Consider the following 17,779-nt stretch of genomic DNA (forward strand, 5'->3'; position numbering starts at 1 on the left):
CTCTTCTCCACATCGCGTGATGATCATTTAGAAATCTCCCAAGCCATTTAGTAATCAGCGCTTGATTATTAACCTCTAAACGAGCGATACCTAAACCCCTTTCTTTTATAGGTTTGGTGGCTACCTCCCAAGCCACCCATGACATCTTCTTCAATTCATCCGAACCACTCCATAAGAACCTTCTCATCAAAGCTTCTAAATCATTGATAACCTTCTTGGGTGCCTTAAAAAGCGAAAAATAATAAGTGGGAAGACTATCCAGCACCGATTTAATAAGGGTTAACCGACCGGCAATAGATAACGAATTAACTTTCCATTTAGAAAGCCTCTTCTTGAACTTGGACACAACCGGTTCCCAATTAACCACCCTATTCATGTTAGCGCCAACCATAATCCCTAGATAAGAAAATGGGATTCTACCCGGCTTACAACCCATGAAACCAGCTTGGATATCGATCTCACCATCTTCTACACCTACTCCAAATAACACTGATTTATGGAGATTAATCTTTAGCCCCGAACACAAGTAAAATATGCGAAGAATACGTTTCAAGTTATCAAAATTAAAAGAAGACCACTCTCCCATAATCATAGCATCATCCGTATAAAAAAGATGGGATAAAGTAGGACCTTCATTAGGAAGAGTAATACCATGAAACGCACCTATATCACAGGCTTGTTTCAACATACCTGAAAAAGCCTCTATCAGAATAATAAAAAGAAAAGGCGATAGCGGGTCACCTTGACGAATGCCTTTATGACACCCAAATTCGAATGTAGGAGATCCATTAACAAGAACAGATGATCTGGTCGCCAACAAAATACCACTAATCCAATCACACCAGACCGAAGGAAAACCCATCTGAGAAAGAACCGACAACAAGAACTCCCAATTCACATTATCATAGGCTTTATCGAAGTCAATCTTGAACATAAAAATTCTTCTCTCCCTCTTCTTAGCCCAAGCAATAACCTCATTAGCCACCAAAGGGCCATCAAGAATATATCTCCCGGATAAGAAAGCCGACTGATGCTCTGAGACAATCTTATTCATAACCGTTTTGAGCCGATTCACTAACACCTTCGACACAGTCTTTAAAATACAACCAATGAGACTTATCGGTCTAAAATCCCCCAAAGATGACGGATTGTTTACCTTAGGAATTAAGGTGATAAAAGACGATCCAACCCCCGAGCAAAAACTTTTAACACTATGAAAATGATCAAGAATATCCGCAAAATCCTTCTCGAACAACTCCCAAAAAAACCGAATGAACCTAAAATTAAAACCGTCCGGCCCAGGAGCTTTGTCACTACCGCATTCAAAAACCACCTTCTTGATCTCATGCACGGAAAAATCACTGATCAAAAAATCCGCCTCCACCGAAGACAAGACCGAAAACCCATAACCAATCAACCGAGGCCGATGTGTAATAGATTCTTTAAACTTACCAGCAAAGAAACGCAAAACTTCCTTTTTAATAAGAACCGGATTTGTTTCCCACGCCCCATTCACTTCCAAACCCAGAAAATAATTTGAAGCTTTACGTTTATTAATAAAACCGTGAAAAAATCGAGAATTTTCGTCTCCATGAATCGCCCAATTACACCGAGCCTTTTGTTTCAAATCCCGGTAATAATGATTATCCAACTCGCTTAGCCGTCTTTTAATTTCGCTTAAAGACCATGTCTCTTCTTCCAACAAATCCCGAACCTCCATGGTTTGGTCCAAATCACGCAACTCTTGCTCCAATAAAACCCTTTCCTCCTTTTCTTTGGCTTTACAATCGATCGCCCATCTAGAGATAGCATCACGCAAAGCTTTAAATTTATACAACAATCTCGCGTCCGGAGAACCATGAAACGAGCCATCAACAAGCGTCTTCTTAACCAACGTCCCAAAATCCTCTCTACCAAGCCATGAATTGAAAAACCTAAACGGTTTGGGACCATAGTTATTGGAAGAACCAATTTTCAAAACCAACGGACTATGATCCGGCTTATTCCTTTCGAGAGCAATATACTCCGCACACGGCCATTCCATAAAGAAATCCCAATTAACGAAGATTCTGTCAATACGGCTTAATTTATTTCCTGCAACAAAAGTAAAACGCCTCCCTTTCAAGGAGTACTCGTGAATATCCGAATCATCAATGAAATCGTTAAACTCATTGGCCTCACCCACATTAAACAAAGAATTCCGCCTATCCTCGGCACACCGAACCGAGTTAAAATCTCCTGCCACAATCCACCTCCCATTACCCTCCCCGATCAAATCACGAATTTCCCTCCAAAGTGCTCGTTTAGTAACTAGATTTTGAGGAGAATAAACATTGAGAATATGAAACAAGCTACTCTTTCCTTTTACAGTGCCCGAAACTAGAAGCCAATTATTATTCTTGACCACCCTTTCCATACGAAAGACTTGGGAATCCCAGATCGATAATAACCCACCCGACCTTCCAGACGAAGGAACCCAATCAAAAGAATACTCACCATAACCCCAAAACCGTCCCACATCCACAGAATCCAAGGAAACAAATTGCGACTCTTGTAAAACAATAAAACTAACCCCATGATGGACTCGAAGACCTCGAATCCAATCGGCTTTGCTAGAACTCCCTAACCCACGAATGTTCAGAGAAAAAACATTCATTGAACACCTTCTTGATAACCTTCGGAAACAAGAACCTCTTTAACATTAGAAACAAAATCTTGCAAATTCTTAACACCTAACGCCTTACTCAACTCAATGGTCTTCTCCAACTCCACCTCAATCGGACCTTGGTGTTGCACCGGATCAATACCTCTACCAATCATCGAGGGCTCCGCAGTCTCTCCCTCGATGTCTCGAACCACCTCCTTATTAGTAGACAGCCCTTTGTTAAGATCCGGTGTTAAGAACACTCCTTCAACACCTGTCTCGATACCCCTAGTAACATCCGAAGGCACGTGCATAATACCGATAAACCTATCAAGATCAAACATATCTTTATCCTCCCTTGGTCTCTTCTTAGGACGCTCCCTAGAACCACTACCCCCACTCCGATTAGAAAATAAAGACTTCCGTCTGAACTTCTTATGTCCCTTGTCTTTCAACACAAAAACATTTGTACTATCAACGTTACCATTCTCGACCGCCTCCTCATTAGAATGATCATAAGAGTTCGAAAGCTCACCGACCATCACATTAGAATTATCGTTCACACAACCATCCAACCCATTAACACCATGTTCCCTGACTGAAAACTCATTAGCTTGAGAACATTCGCCCTCTTCACGATGCACATTATGAAACTCATCCTGCACAATATTATCATCACACTTATCCTCATCCGGTAAAACGGAACCATCATCCTCTTCATACTCTACTACACATTCCGGTATCCATTCCCCAACATCTTCATCCACCCACACTTTAAAATTTTTTCCCCTCCAATTAATGTCCACCCGATCCACAATCCGTTTGCACTCTTTACTCAACACACCGATGAGAGTATACGATAAGGAAGCCGATTGAACCACCTTGCCAAATCTGCTTCCAATCAAATCGAATACCTCGTCTAACACCAACTGAGCCGGAACCCCATGAACTTGGAGCCAGGCGATCCGACCCTCCTCCACACTAGTTCTATCAGACCAAGGTTCTAAAAACTCAAACCAGTCTGACCATTTGTCTTCGTCATTCAGGAAGGCATCCCTATCCCCACTAACGTAGAATACCAACACCACTGAAAGCCCTCCCAGATACTTAATATCTAATGATCTCCAACCATGCTTCCGAACCAACTTTTTCAAAGAAGTTAACGTGTGAAGATTCACCACCCTCCCCGTAAGAGCACATCCCTTCCAATGAGAAAACCGTTCCACCGAATCATCCACCTTAATATCATCTACTTTGTTCCGATTTAACAAAGAATCAACAAAGGAACGCCCATTACCAACTGATGCATAAGGAACCCCATTCCTATCGGATCCTTCGGAACTAGGGTTTGCTTGACCACTAGGTTTTGCATGACTATTAACAGGAACCGAAGCCGTCTTCCTCCTATTACCAGAATCGGGTCTATCTAGATTCTCACCATCCACAAACCGAGCAATCGCAATAAACAACTTATACGAACCGATCCATACATCTGATAACTCATCTCCCAACCGTTTGACATCTTTCACCTCGGAAAACGATACGAAAGCAAACCTCTTGTCCCATTTATCCAGCTTCCTAGCTATATAGGAACCTTCGTAACGACCAAAGCTACCCATAACATCTTTTAAGTCTTGCGAAGAACACTTTGGGGGAAGATTTGAGACAAAAAACTTCGATAAAACCTTGTTATTACCTTGAGCCTGATGATCATTCCGTTTCCCTTTCCGATTACGTGGTTGTTCCCATTCTTCTGAATCCATGCCACCGTGGATCGCCCGAGATTTTCGGAGCTAGGGTTTGGTTTTAGACAAGTCTTGAAGAAATAAACATGCCAAGGTAGATGGTAGATGGTGGTGGGGGTGGCAGCTATGGCAGGAGGTGGCGAAGCAGTGTGCGGCGGCGGTGATGTCGGAAGAAATGCAACGCGGTCTGCTGGGGTTAGTGGGGGAGCGGCGACGGCGGCTAGGGGAGGAGGCAGGGGATCGGCGGCGGCTAGGGAGGTGGAGGAGGATTGGTAGCGGCGGCTAGGGGAGGTGGCCGACGAGGCGGCTAGGGTTTATTGTACAACTTGGATACTTGATTTCCGGCGAAAGAAGCAGGCGGCGAAGGAGGCAGGGGTGAAGGGCATCGGCTGGCCGGAGAGGCGGAATGCGGTTGGCCGGAGGGGAGAGGTGGCGGCAGCGACAAAGGAACCAGAGGTGGAGGGGGCTTATGTGTTTTTTTCGAACACATATGGGGAATGAGATGTCTATCTCTAAAATGGACATATATATTTCGAACGTATTTTCTTGTTAACTCATAAGTATAACTGATATATCATTTACTTTTTTATTACAAGTTCCAGGCAACAACTTAACTTTTACATGTTAAAGTTCCACAACTTAAAAAAAATTACACAAACCACTAATCTGACTTTTGTATATTAAAGTGTGTAGTTCACATACTTTTTATTATTTTTCAAAATAAAAATTATATAAACTTTTATCTTTTGCAAAAATGTCAAAAGTTATTTTATCAAAATTTGACCAATTTACGTAAAAAAAACCTAAAAGTACATCAATCTTAAACAAATTTGATAACTTGAATATATAAAAAAATTTCTTTATTGACATTTTCATGTATTCTTTTAGACCATCCGTAATGGCTTAATTGTAGCCGGTGTTTTGGGTCAAAACATCGGGGCACCCCCTGATTTGGTCTTCAAATTTGTGGCCGCCGTTGTGTACACAATGTGTGGAGGGGGTGGAATAAAACAATAACTGTAGAAGAGTTGTGAGCATTTTTTACTACACTTATTTTTTAGAAAACTTTGAAATGCTGATTGGGTGTCATATAACGTAAAATGCTTCGGGTTGTATAGTTTTGACTACACTTGGACTTACAATTTTGTCTTAAAGCCAATAACTTTTTCATAAATAATTTTTTTTAAATACATTAGTTTCTTAGGCTATGCGTAGTGGAGGGGCTACAAATTGGGGCGTTTTGCGCCGTGTGGCGTCCAGTCAGCAAGGGGTGAGAATTTGTTTTTAGGGTGTAATGGTGTAGGGGCTACAATAATAATATAATAATATATATATATATATATACATATACATATCTCTTACACACAAATATATATAATAATAAAAACAACACAACACGACAAACATGCAGGGCGAGAAATAGTTACCGCCCCCGTCCCTTTTCACCCCAATATTGCCGGGGGGCGGTGTTCCTCCAATTTGTCGCCCAAATTAACGTCCCACTACACCTAGCCTTACCTCAGCCTTATGTGTCAATCCTAATCAAATATCAATAAAGAAAAGAAACTATCAATAAAGAAAAGAAAAGTAAAAGCAAGAATAAAATGAAAGAATCTCATATTGCTTTTCTAAAGCCAAAAAAGAAAAAGATGACTTGTATAGTTTATTTTATTATTGACAACAAATAGTATAACTTTATAAAAAACAAATCATATTTATACTTGATAAACCCTCCCAATATGTTCTTTCTTTCCCTCCCTTCTCTTTCAAACCCCTAAACCCCTTTACATTTTTATACCTCAACCTCCATTCCATTACTTTACTTAACTTTACAGCCCAACCACTCACCACCACCTCCACCTCCACCTCCACCTCCACCATTAATCACTTCATGATTCCATTTATCATGAACTATGCATTATTATTAACTAGCTAGCTACTTCAACTTGAAATTAAAATTCAATCAAGTATAGAGTTAATGGGTTACCTTTCATCATGTAACGCCGAATCCGCCATTAAAACATGCGACACTTATAGCTTATCCAAGAAATCATCACTATCCAATCCACATAACAAGCTCTTTAAGATCACAAAATTCAGCTTCGCAGATCTCGAAGCCGCCACTAAACAGTTTTCAAATAATAACTTCCTTGGTAAAGGAAGCCACGGCTCCGTGTACAGAGCCGTACTCAACGACGGCGCCGTCGCCGCCGTGAAACGAACGACGGCGAGTCATTCACCGGACCGTAACAGTAACGGATCACATTACGCTAGTCCGGCTGAGAACGAGATCGAGACACTGTTACGAGTTCGAAACCCTAGGTTAGTGAATTTGCTAGGTTTTGGATCCGATCCGGTTGACGGAAGGAAGCTGATTGTGGTGGAGTACATGCCGAACGGTTCGTTATACGATTTGTTACATAAAACCGATACGAGAACGTTAGGTTTAGCGAGACGTGTACGGATAGCTATCCAGGTAGCTAAAGCGGTATGTCATTTACATTCCTCTAATCCACCAGTGATACACCGAGACATAAAATCTTCTAACATTCTGTTTGACGGAAAGTACAACGCTCGTCTAGGCGATTTCGGACTGGCGTTGAGAGGACACGTGGAGGACGTGAAGGTGCAATGCACGCCTCCGGCTGGTACGTTAGGTTACCTGGATCCGTGCTACCTTGCGCCGGGTGATTTAACCGCGAAGAGTGACGTGTTCAGTTTTGGAATATTATTACTTGAGATATTTTCCTGTAGGAATGCGATTGATTTACGGTACAGTCCGCCGTCGGTGGTGGACTGGGCGTTACCGTTGATTAGATCCGGCGAGTACGGTGAGATATTCTATCCGGTTATTGACGTTTCGTCGGAGGATTCCGCCGTGAGGATGCTGGCGGTGTTGGCGGCGAGGTGTGTGAAATCCACGGCGGCGAAACGGCCGGAGATGGCGGAGGTGGTGCAGTGTTTGGTCGCCGCGAGTAAAAGGATTACGTCTCAGGTGTGGAATTGGAATAGTTTAGGGCGAGTACGGCGGCGCGTGAGAGTAACGCCGCCGTTGGTTCAGTACGAGCCGCTGGTTAAAGTATCCGGTACGACTAGCGTGCAATTAAAGGGTGAATCGGACGGTTGTGGTGGTGTGGGGAGATCGAAATCGATTGGGTTTGTGGAGGATATTAAATGTGGACCGTCAGATGGGCGGAAACGTGGAGGGTTAGGATTGAGAGGGATGATGAGTAGGTCAAAGTCAACAGGGGAGTTACGAGAGACCCACAAGAGATACGGTGGGATTGTGTTACAGATGATTAGGAATCCAAATGTTCGAGAATTGGAATCATCCAAGTTACTAGTGAGATTTAGTTGATATGATTGAGGGTTTAGTGATATATGATTTTTTGTATATTGTAAAATCACAATTTTATCCAAACATCTACAAAAAGATTGCTTTTGTTGTGTTGATTTTGATAGTTAGGATATAGTTATTAATTATGATATGGTCCATTTTGAGAGAAAGAAATTAGAAGTGACCAGAAGATAAGATGGAGTAGACTATTAGTATACATATTCTATATATTAAATAGGACCAGGTGAAGTAACTACTACTTCTAACACTAACCCACTCGACTAGCGTGACTCGGTGAAGTAACTACTACATGAACTAAATATAAACTATCAAAGAAATGTGAATATGGAGTAAATTGCACATGAGTACATGACAAATGTTCATGCTTATTGGAACCTTATTCACAAGGTTAGGACTCCGAAAACGACATGGGTGAATTCTCTACGGACAAGTTGTAGCAATGTCTCACGGTGGTCACCACTCGGATTCTCGTCTACCACTTTGATTGATGTCATTTTTTGTCGTCGTTTGATTTCGCAACATACTTCAACGTGTGGTGTTCGCAGAGCATGCTATGGTGCCTGTATTGGGGCTCGTTTAGGTGGTGCTGGCAGCAGAAAGGGTGGCGGTGTGTTTCGGTTATGGTGGTCGTTGGGGAGAGTGTAGGCTAAAGAGGGCCCGAAGCTTAGAGCTTCAATTGTATGGATTGAAATGTGTGATCACAAGTGGCAGATCCTGGATTTTCCGTCAGTGGGGGCAAAAAATTGGTTAGGTTAAATAGTGTCATGTCGTAAGGGGTCAACTGGTCAGGTAAAAAACCACCAAATTGTAGAAATGTAAAATGACTTTAAGTTGTTTTATATGTGAAAACCAAAACCGCAATAATTAATATTTTAGTTGAACTTAAGTTTGGGCCGGTTAGATGGTGTACCGAAGAAGCAGAACCAAAGGGATGGTTTTCAATTAAGGAGTATGTTAGTTTACAGAAAACAATAGTGGTACCGAGCTCACAACCCTCACAAATTTGGATTACGCGTGAGTTCTCATGGTCTCGTAGAAATGTACAAATATGAATAGATAATTGATATTAGAGCAATTAAAATTCATACATAAAATTCATATAGAATCTACCGTGTTACAAATTTAGTAATTGTGAGTAGATACAACGAGTGTTTGAATGGAATAGACCAGAAATTTCAAGTTCGTATTGGATTGGGTTTGGTAACTAAAGGGTTTTAATGGGCCATGCATAAATTGAGAGGGGGGGGGGGGGGGGGGCTAGTTATGAAAATTAAGATATTACTATTAGTTATTTGACTTTGAGTGTGGGGCTTAACCCCCCCTCAACAACACATCCGGTCATCCGTCCGCCATAGGTGATCACAAAGGTCCATAACTGAGTGACTATGAACCTACTCTGATACCATTTAATATGGTCCAATTTTGATACTCGGAAATTAGAGATGAACCAAAAGATAACATGGAAAGTTGACTCAATTAATATTCAATATCACATAAAATAGGGGTATACTCGCATGAAGAAATAATTGATATTTATTTTCTGCATATCAAATAAAATAGGACCCGACTATTATATAGCCTTACATTTAGAAGTTAGAACACATGTTACTTCTAGCACTATCCAACAACCGGCATGCACTGAAAGAGAAACTGCTAAAAGAACACGGGGTTGCTGGTTATGCATAAATGCACGGGAAGCTGCACATAACAAATTATATAAGATGTCTCTCTTTCATTTCTAATTAACAATGTGTATACATTTATTGAATTTTTTTTATTATTTGAAACTTGCTGTATGTCAAACATGTGTTAATTTTGATACCAATATTATGTTGATAATCACGACAAATTTATAAATACATATTAGAAAAACAACTAGAAAAGCACAAAGGGGAATCTCCTATCGACATGTCCAACCAAAATAAATTTCATTATCATTCCCTGGCATCCCTGCCTCTCCAGCCATCAGCGGATTAAACAAAATTTTAAAACCACGGAGCTCATAATCAGTTTTACTTTTTTTTTTCCGTACACCCGTTAGAAGAGATTTACAAGGAATTGGTTTAATACTACGAACGTTGAAGTGAAACCGGTTACAACCCTTCTCCATAATTTCTCCGGTTCCGTTTTATACCTCCACCACTTAGCTAGGAGATTTGAGATTAATATCTTTTAGTTACCAGAGACCCAATCCACCTTCTTTGCTATTCAAGACAAAATGCCTTTACTCTTTAATTTCAGCTAATTTCTTTTGAAAATTTAAGTAACGTGTAAAATTTTGTACACAAATGCATCTATATATGCGTGTGTATTTAAAAAAAAACAAACAGTCAATAACATAGTTTTAGAAATATATAATCATTTGACATATTAAAATCCAAAAGAATTCTTTCTAATATATATAATAAAAGGTGCAATATCACAAACTTACATAAGATTGAGGTAACCCAGATATAGGGTATGCCAAATGTTTGAAGCTCGAGGTCCACATGCTATCGTAACAGTTAAGTGAACTCAAGATTCCCATTGAAGACTGTTGCTATAGTTTGACTATCTTTTTCAGATTATTATTATTATATGTTAATGTTAGTTTAGTTTCTGGTCGTTTTGAGAATTTGAGCTTAAATACATGCTAAACTGTAAGATTGACAAACTAAAAAAACTACATTTAAAGATTTAAAAATAGCATGTAAAAGACCCCACAGTATATTAACTGATAAAATTGAACCAATCCAAAGAAATAATTAGAGCACACACTCACTTTGACACATTATCATGGGAGTTTTTGTTATAAAAATGTGTTTTTTTCAATCAGGATTTGCATATATGAGCCTATTTTCTTGTAGTGAGTGTGGTCTTTGCTATTCAAATGAATTCAAATATCAGAAAATGGTAACCGAATTTAATGAGATTCCATTGTAACAAAAAACCAAGATCTATCCCATGTGATAATGAAGCCACGTTGCTAGAAATCAATGTTGCAAAAGTCGCTAGGCGGACCCAGACGGCCGATTAGGGAGCAGGGCCGGCTTCGAAAAGACGAAAAAAAATTTGGGCCAAAGGCGTGTTGGGTTTCTATGGAATTTATAAACTTAGTTAACCATTTAACTAGTCACAATTAAGGCGGAAGCGTGATGTTTACAAACTAAACATATGTATCCATGTTTATATATATGTTACAAGTTTATAAAATGTGTACATGAACAACCTAATTTATTCATGTTATAAGATTACCAATAATCTATTTACTAGAAACCCGAAACAAGGATCAAATGATACGGAAAAGCTAAACTATCAAAGCTTGTAAACACTTACATTCTTAACCCTTTAAGAGTTTAGTTGGTGGTTGAAGAAGATGATGATGTTGATGCTAGACTTTCAAAGGGAAAATCCTCAAACGGAATGTACCCCGAGCCTCCAACACACACCGAGCTATGTTAGGAAGTTTGAACACGAAAAACCGAGACCCGAGCCTTCTTTTCTTCCTTGGCCGTAAACAAGAAGAAAGAAAAAGAGTGTTGTGTTTTTTTTGTTTACTTGAAAGTGTTGTTATAATGTATCTTGATCTTGATCTTTTATCATTACACACCATCATCCAACATGGTGTTAGGTTTTTGGTTAAGTTCACACTCAACCTTTTCATGACAAAATATTGACCAAGACATGGGGTGTGGGGCCCACCCAAAACCGGCCCCAATTATTATATATATATATATATTTTTTTTTTTATTTTATTTATTTTATAAAGTATAAAATAAATATATAAACACCCCATCTTTTATAAACCATTTTACAAAAGAACACATAGTTAAATAATCATTCCAATAATAATTATTTGAATAAATAAATTAACCAATTAATTTATTTAACACTTTCAAGTAATTATTCAGAAACCCGTTTTTCTGAATGTGTCGTGTTCTGTATTTGTCTTATAGATCTTATCTTAACAAATACATAATTGGTGTGTGTCTAACTCGTTATTGGGTATGACCCGACTTGGATCAAACACGGCTAGCCACATTAACCTAATTATGTGTCTCGGGCATACGGTATTCCAACAATCTCCCACTTGCACGAGACTCATAGGAAGTTAATGCTAATGGTGAATACCGCCTAACAACAGGTCACCACCCCTAGTGTGTTTGACTAAGTGCCATTCAATAACATCATCCCCTTCAAGTCCATACTTGATATGATATAGGTAAGTCTTATCATTACATCCCTTTATTACTAGATGTCCTGTCAAATCGAAGAGACACAGATTGATCATTCTCTCATTGATTTAACTTAACAGGCCTTAGACATCTAAACTCTCAACACATAAGAGGAACAAATCCCATCTTGACTGCATACATCCTTGTTGACATCTCGTATGATATTTGAGCTCTTTCTTTTACGTCATCGTGTTACCGAAAAACAAAGAAGAGAGTCAAGTTATCAGACTTGATGAAAAACAGGATCCAATATGCATCTCAGGTCAAAGGACACAATGATACTCGCCTTTACTCAAGGATTACTTATGATCAGTTGCACTAACTCCATGCAGTGATCCTTGATAGCGGATCATGTCCAATATTTGTATCCCACAAATATTTATGAACCTTGGTGGCAAACCTATGCCTTATATTCATCACATGAATATCAACCAATCCGGGTTCATAATAGTCTTACCTTCATACTTGTTCCCACAAGCATGATCGACTACGGACGTTTAGAACAACATAAGTTATTCATGGATTAAACATGCAAATATAGAACATAACTCATTGATTAATTAAACATAATTAATTTTCATGAGATACCCATTACATTCGTTCTTATACAAACACTAAACACAGATTAAATCCACTCACTAGAATACCGAAGTCCTAATGCACAAACATGACCCTCATGCTTTGGCCTATCGAGGAGCTTCGTGAGTGGGTCCGCAATATTTTGATCGGTATGAACTTTATGAATACATATCTTTCTCTTTTCAACTTCATCCCTTATGTAGTTGAATCTGCGCTCAATGTGCCTCGTTTTCTGATGAGCACGAGGCTCCTTGATCTGTGCAATAGCACCTTCATTGTCACAGAATATTTCTAGGGGCTCCTGAATGGTAGAGATAATCCCTAGATCCATGATGAACTTTTTCATCCATGCAGCCTCTTGGGCTGCCATTGAAGCGGCGATGTACTCAGATTCTGTAGTGGATAACGCGACAACATCCTGCTTCGAACTCTTCCAAGAGACAGCGCCTCCATTCAAAATGAAGACATATCCCGACTGTGACCGAGAATCATCTCGGTCAGTTTGAAAACTCGCATCCACGTAACCCTTTACGACGAGTTCCTCCTCACCAGACCCATATATTAAAAACATATCCTTAGTCCTTCTAAGGTATTTTAATATATTCTTGACAGCCATCCAATGACTGTCACCTGGGTTGTGCTGGTATCTACTCGTTATGCTTAAAGCATACGAGACGTCCGGTCTGGTGCACATCATTGCATACATAATAGATCCTATTGCCGAAGCATAAGGAACATGCTTCATCCTATCCTGCTCTTCCTTAGAGCTAGGACTTTGGGATGAGCTTAACACGGTTCCTCTAGGAATAGGTACCAAACCTTTCTTAGAGTTTTCCATCCTGAACCTTTTCAGGATTTTATCAATGTACGCACTTTGATTGAGTCCGATCAATTTCCTTTGTCTATCCCTATAGACCTTTATTCCCAAGATATATGTCGCTTCTCCAAGATCCTTAATTGAGAAACGACTACTTAACCACGCTTTAACGTTTTCCATACTTGGTATATCATTTCCAAATAAAAGTATATCATCGACATACAAAATAAGGAAAATGATTATACTCCCACTAGCCCATTTATACACACACGCCTCATCACCGTTTTGGACGAAACCAAACGCTTTGATTTCTTCATTAAAACGATGATTCCACATCCGTGATGCTTGTTTCAACCCGTAGATTGATTTCCTTAACTTACAAACTTTATCAGGATTAGATGGATCAACAAAACCTTCAGGCTGAACCATATGGACATCTTCCTCAAGATATCCATTAAGAAAAGCGGTCTTGACATCCATTTGCCATATCTCATAATCAAAATGAGCTGCAATGGCAAATAATATCCTGATCGACTTAAGCATCGCGACCGGCGAGAATGTTTCATCATAATCAATCCCTTGAGTTTGCGTGAAACCTTTTGCTACAAGTCGTGCTTTGTAAGTTTCTAAATTTCCATGCATATCGGTCTTCTTCTTGAAGACCCACTTACATCCAACCAGTTTGGAGTTAAGTGGACGATCAACCAATTCCCAAACTTGGTTATCGTGCATGGATTGCATCTCGGCGCTCATGGCTTCAAGCCACTTGTCACAATCAGGTTGTGACATAGCATCTTTGTAGGAGATCGGTTCATCCGAATCGACCAAGTAGCAATCATCCACGAGAAATCCATATTTCTTGGGAGGTCGACTAATCCTACTAGATCTGCGAGCAACGTGTGTATGATCAACCATTTGATCATCTTCAACATCCTCGTGTTGAAAGCTAGTATCGACCAACTGTGTATCATCAAGTGATTCTTGAACCTCTTCAAGTTCCACTTTCTTTTCACTAGGTCCTTCCATAAGGAACCTAGTTTCTAAGAAGTATCCTTTGCGTGAAACAAACACTTTTTGTTCACTAGGATCATAGAATATATATCCTATATCATCCTTTGGGTATCCTATGAAGATACACCTGATGGATCGAGCCTCAAGCTTATTTGGGGTGTCACGTTTAACATAAACTATGCATCCCCATACCCTTAAATATGAAAAAGATGGAACCTTTCCATGCCACACTTCATAGGGTATTCGATCCACCTTTTTGGTCGGGGCCATATTCAAAATACGAGCCGCTGTAAGTAGCGCATATCCCCAAAATGACGGCGGTAGTGAGCTTCGTGCCATCATTGATCGAACCATGTCCAACAGTGTTCGATTCCTCCTCTCGGATACTCCGTTATGTTGAGGAGTTCCAGGAGGAGTGAGCTGTGAAATAATTCCACAATCTCTAAGATGACTTTGAAAAGCATCACTTAGGTACTCGCCTCCTCTATCGGAGCGGAGTACCTTGATTGTTCGGTCGAGCTGATTTTGTACTTCATTTTGAAATTCCTTGAATATTTCAAAGGCTTCATGTTTGTGTTTCATTAGATACACATACCCATATCGACTAAAATCGTCGGTAAAGGTAATGAAGTACCTTTCACTATTCCTACTAGCTGGCTTGAAAGGTCCGCATACATCCGTATGTATGATACCTAACAAATCCTTAGCCCTTTCATTTGTACCTTTGAAAGGCTCTTTGGTCATCTTGCCTTGAATACAAGATTCACACTCATCAAACGAACCTAACTCGTTTGTTTTCAAAAGACCTTTCTTTTGGAGAGTATTTATACGATTCTTGTTTATGTGTCCAAGGCGACAATGCCAAATGTAGGAATCACTCAAATCCTTTTTGAGTCTTTTAGTAGAAGTTTGATATAATGAGCTATTTGAGGTATTATCATGAACCAATTCATAAATACCGTTGTTTGGTACAGCTTTAAAATAAAAGATACCATTAGATGAGACATGCATTTCTGATCTTACAAATTTAAAGTCAAAGTTACATTGTCTAAGAAGGTGCACAGAAATAATGTTCCTAGTCAAACTAGGAGCATACAAAACATTTTTCAAAACAACTTCCAAACCACTTGGAAGCGATAAAGTGAAGTCTCCTCTAGCGACCACGTGCACCCTTGCACCGTTGCCCATGAAAAGATTCACTTCGCCCTTCTTTAAGTCTTCATTCCTTTTGAACCCCTGCAACCAATTGCAAATATGAGTTCCACATCCGGTATCCAATACCCATGTGTTAGAAGAAATAAGATTTAGCTCAACATTAATCATAAAGACATTACCCGAGGTATGCGCCACATTCCTCTTGTCTTTTAGCTCTTTTAGGTAGACCGGACAATTGCGTTTCCAGTGTCCGGTCTCCCCACAACCAAAACAAGGATCATCCTTATGACCCTTCGGTTCCATAACCTTTTGTTTCTTTGCCATAACCGGTGATTTGCCCTTACCCTTAAGATGCACAGGGGGACCCTTTCTTTTTGCTACCTTAGCCTTAGGATTGGGTTGAGACCGATTCTTGGATCTACCTTCATTGATCGCAAACATGGGTAAAACCCTTTTGCCCATGCTCGCCTCGGCTGTTTTAAGCATTGAGTGAAGTTCTCCAATGGTTTTGTCCCACCCGTTCATGTTATAATTTAACACGAAAGTGTCGAACCTTTTCGACAAAGAGTTAAGGATCAAATCCGTTGCTAACTCTTTTGAGATGGGACAATTGAGCTTGGCGAGGCGATCAATGTAACTTTTCATCTTAAGTACATAAGTTGAAACTGGTTGATTATCATCCATTCTACATGCATGCAAGGCTCGAACCGTTTCGAACCTTTCAACTCTTGATTGCTTAAGGAACATTTCCTTAAGTTGAGTAATCATGTCGTACGCATTATGGTTTTCGAAATCCTTTTGGATTTCGGGAACCATAGTCGCCAACATGAGACATGACACTTGAATGGAATCTTCCGTAAGTTTGACCCAATTCATATATTCGACCTCACTTCCCTCTTCCGGTTCTTCGGGGATAGGTGTTTCCAAAACATGATATAATTTTTCTTGTTTTAGAACAATCCTTAAATTTCGGAACCAATCCGAAAAGTTATTGTGGTTAAGACGGTCTTTAGCGAGAATAGATCGGAGAGAGACATTTTGGACGTTAGGGATTATGTTGTCGTCGACGTGTGCGGCCATCTGCAGAATTTTAATTAAGTTCATTTTAGTGTTTTACCTTTTTAATTATTAATACCCTTTTATATATATACCAAATATAATTAATAATTAAAATCTAGAATCCAACGATAAACCCGACTCCGGTTAGGTGACCTTTTTCCCATTGTCGATTTATCAAGGTAGTTATTCATAACAATTGCAAACCCTTTTGCAACTTCTAGAGTTTATGGGACCGGTTCGAAATCATATTTCGTGTCGGCATGTTTATCCCATCAACACCTATTAGACCCCATGTTTGGGTGACCCTCTTCACATGGTTCTAATTTAAGTCGTCCTACTTGTATCAACTTGTAATATTAACATACAAACGGTTAGGTGACCTTTTTCCCATTTATATGCCAATATTACCTTAACATATTAATTTACTCTTACGCGGTTAGGTGACCTTTTTCCCACTAAGAGCTTACTAATATTTTAAGCGTTATACAAAAGGATGGTGTTTAACTTATTATCCTTAATTTTAAAAGGGATTTTTAGTTTTAATAATTCTAGTTGTAAAACTTTAAATCATGTTCTAACATGCATTTAGTAACATGATATTTTGAAACCATTTTCAAAATTCTAATTTATAATAAAACCATTTTATTATGGGCGTGAGACGGCTAGTTAATAAATCCATTTTATTAAACTATGTGTCACGTAATTACCGATAATTATTAGAACCCATTTAATGCTTTGTTAATTAATTCTATGTGACGAAGTTGATATCCTAATATCTAACAACCACACAATCAAACAATCAATTAACAAGCATACACAATTATACTAGACACGAGCCACTAAGTTAGACCACACTTGTTAGCCGAAACAAGTGTGTGTCTTAGGTCCAATCCTAAGGGACACATGACACATGGATGTTGTAGCTCTCACTCGATCCCGCATCCAAATGCTTCGAGCATCTTCTTCAACCCCGTTGTGATCCATTGGGCTTGAACTTGGGCCTTAGCTTCCATAAGCTTCCATTTGGGCTCAATTGGTGGGCTTAGGTCCTTTTGGGCTTGAATCCCTTTAATGGGCTTGTGAGACCCATTATCACCATATCCGGCCCAATTAGGCCCAAACTTCCAATTTTGCAATCTTCTTTATTTTACAAAAACAAATGTCCTAATACATATTTCTATAAAATAAAGATATTAC

At 39.4% G+C, this 17,779-nt stretch overlaps 1 pseudogene; it reads left to right on the forward strand.

Annotated features, from left to right (window-relative positions):
- Positions 1–6,278: 6,278 nt before the first annotated feature.
- On the forward strand, positions 6,279–7,829 carry LOC143541376 (serine/threonine-protein kinase-like protein At3g51990 pseudogene; annotated as a pseudogene).
- Positions 7,830–17,779: the final 9,950 nt, after the last annotated feature.

Source organism: Bidens hawaiensis, unplaced genomic scaffold, assembly GCF_021521415.1.
Source record: "Bidens hawaiensis isolate Kalapana, Puna unplaced genomic scaffold, B.hawaiensis_p1.1 tig00012557_1, whole genome shotgun sequence".
In the NCBI taxonomy this organism is placed as follows: Eukaryota; Viridiplantae; Streptophyta; class Magnoliopsida; order Asterales; family Asteraceae; genus Bidens; species Bidens hawaiensis.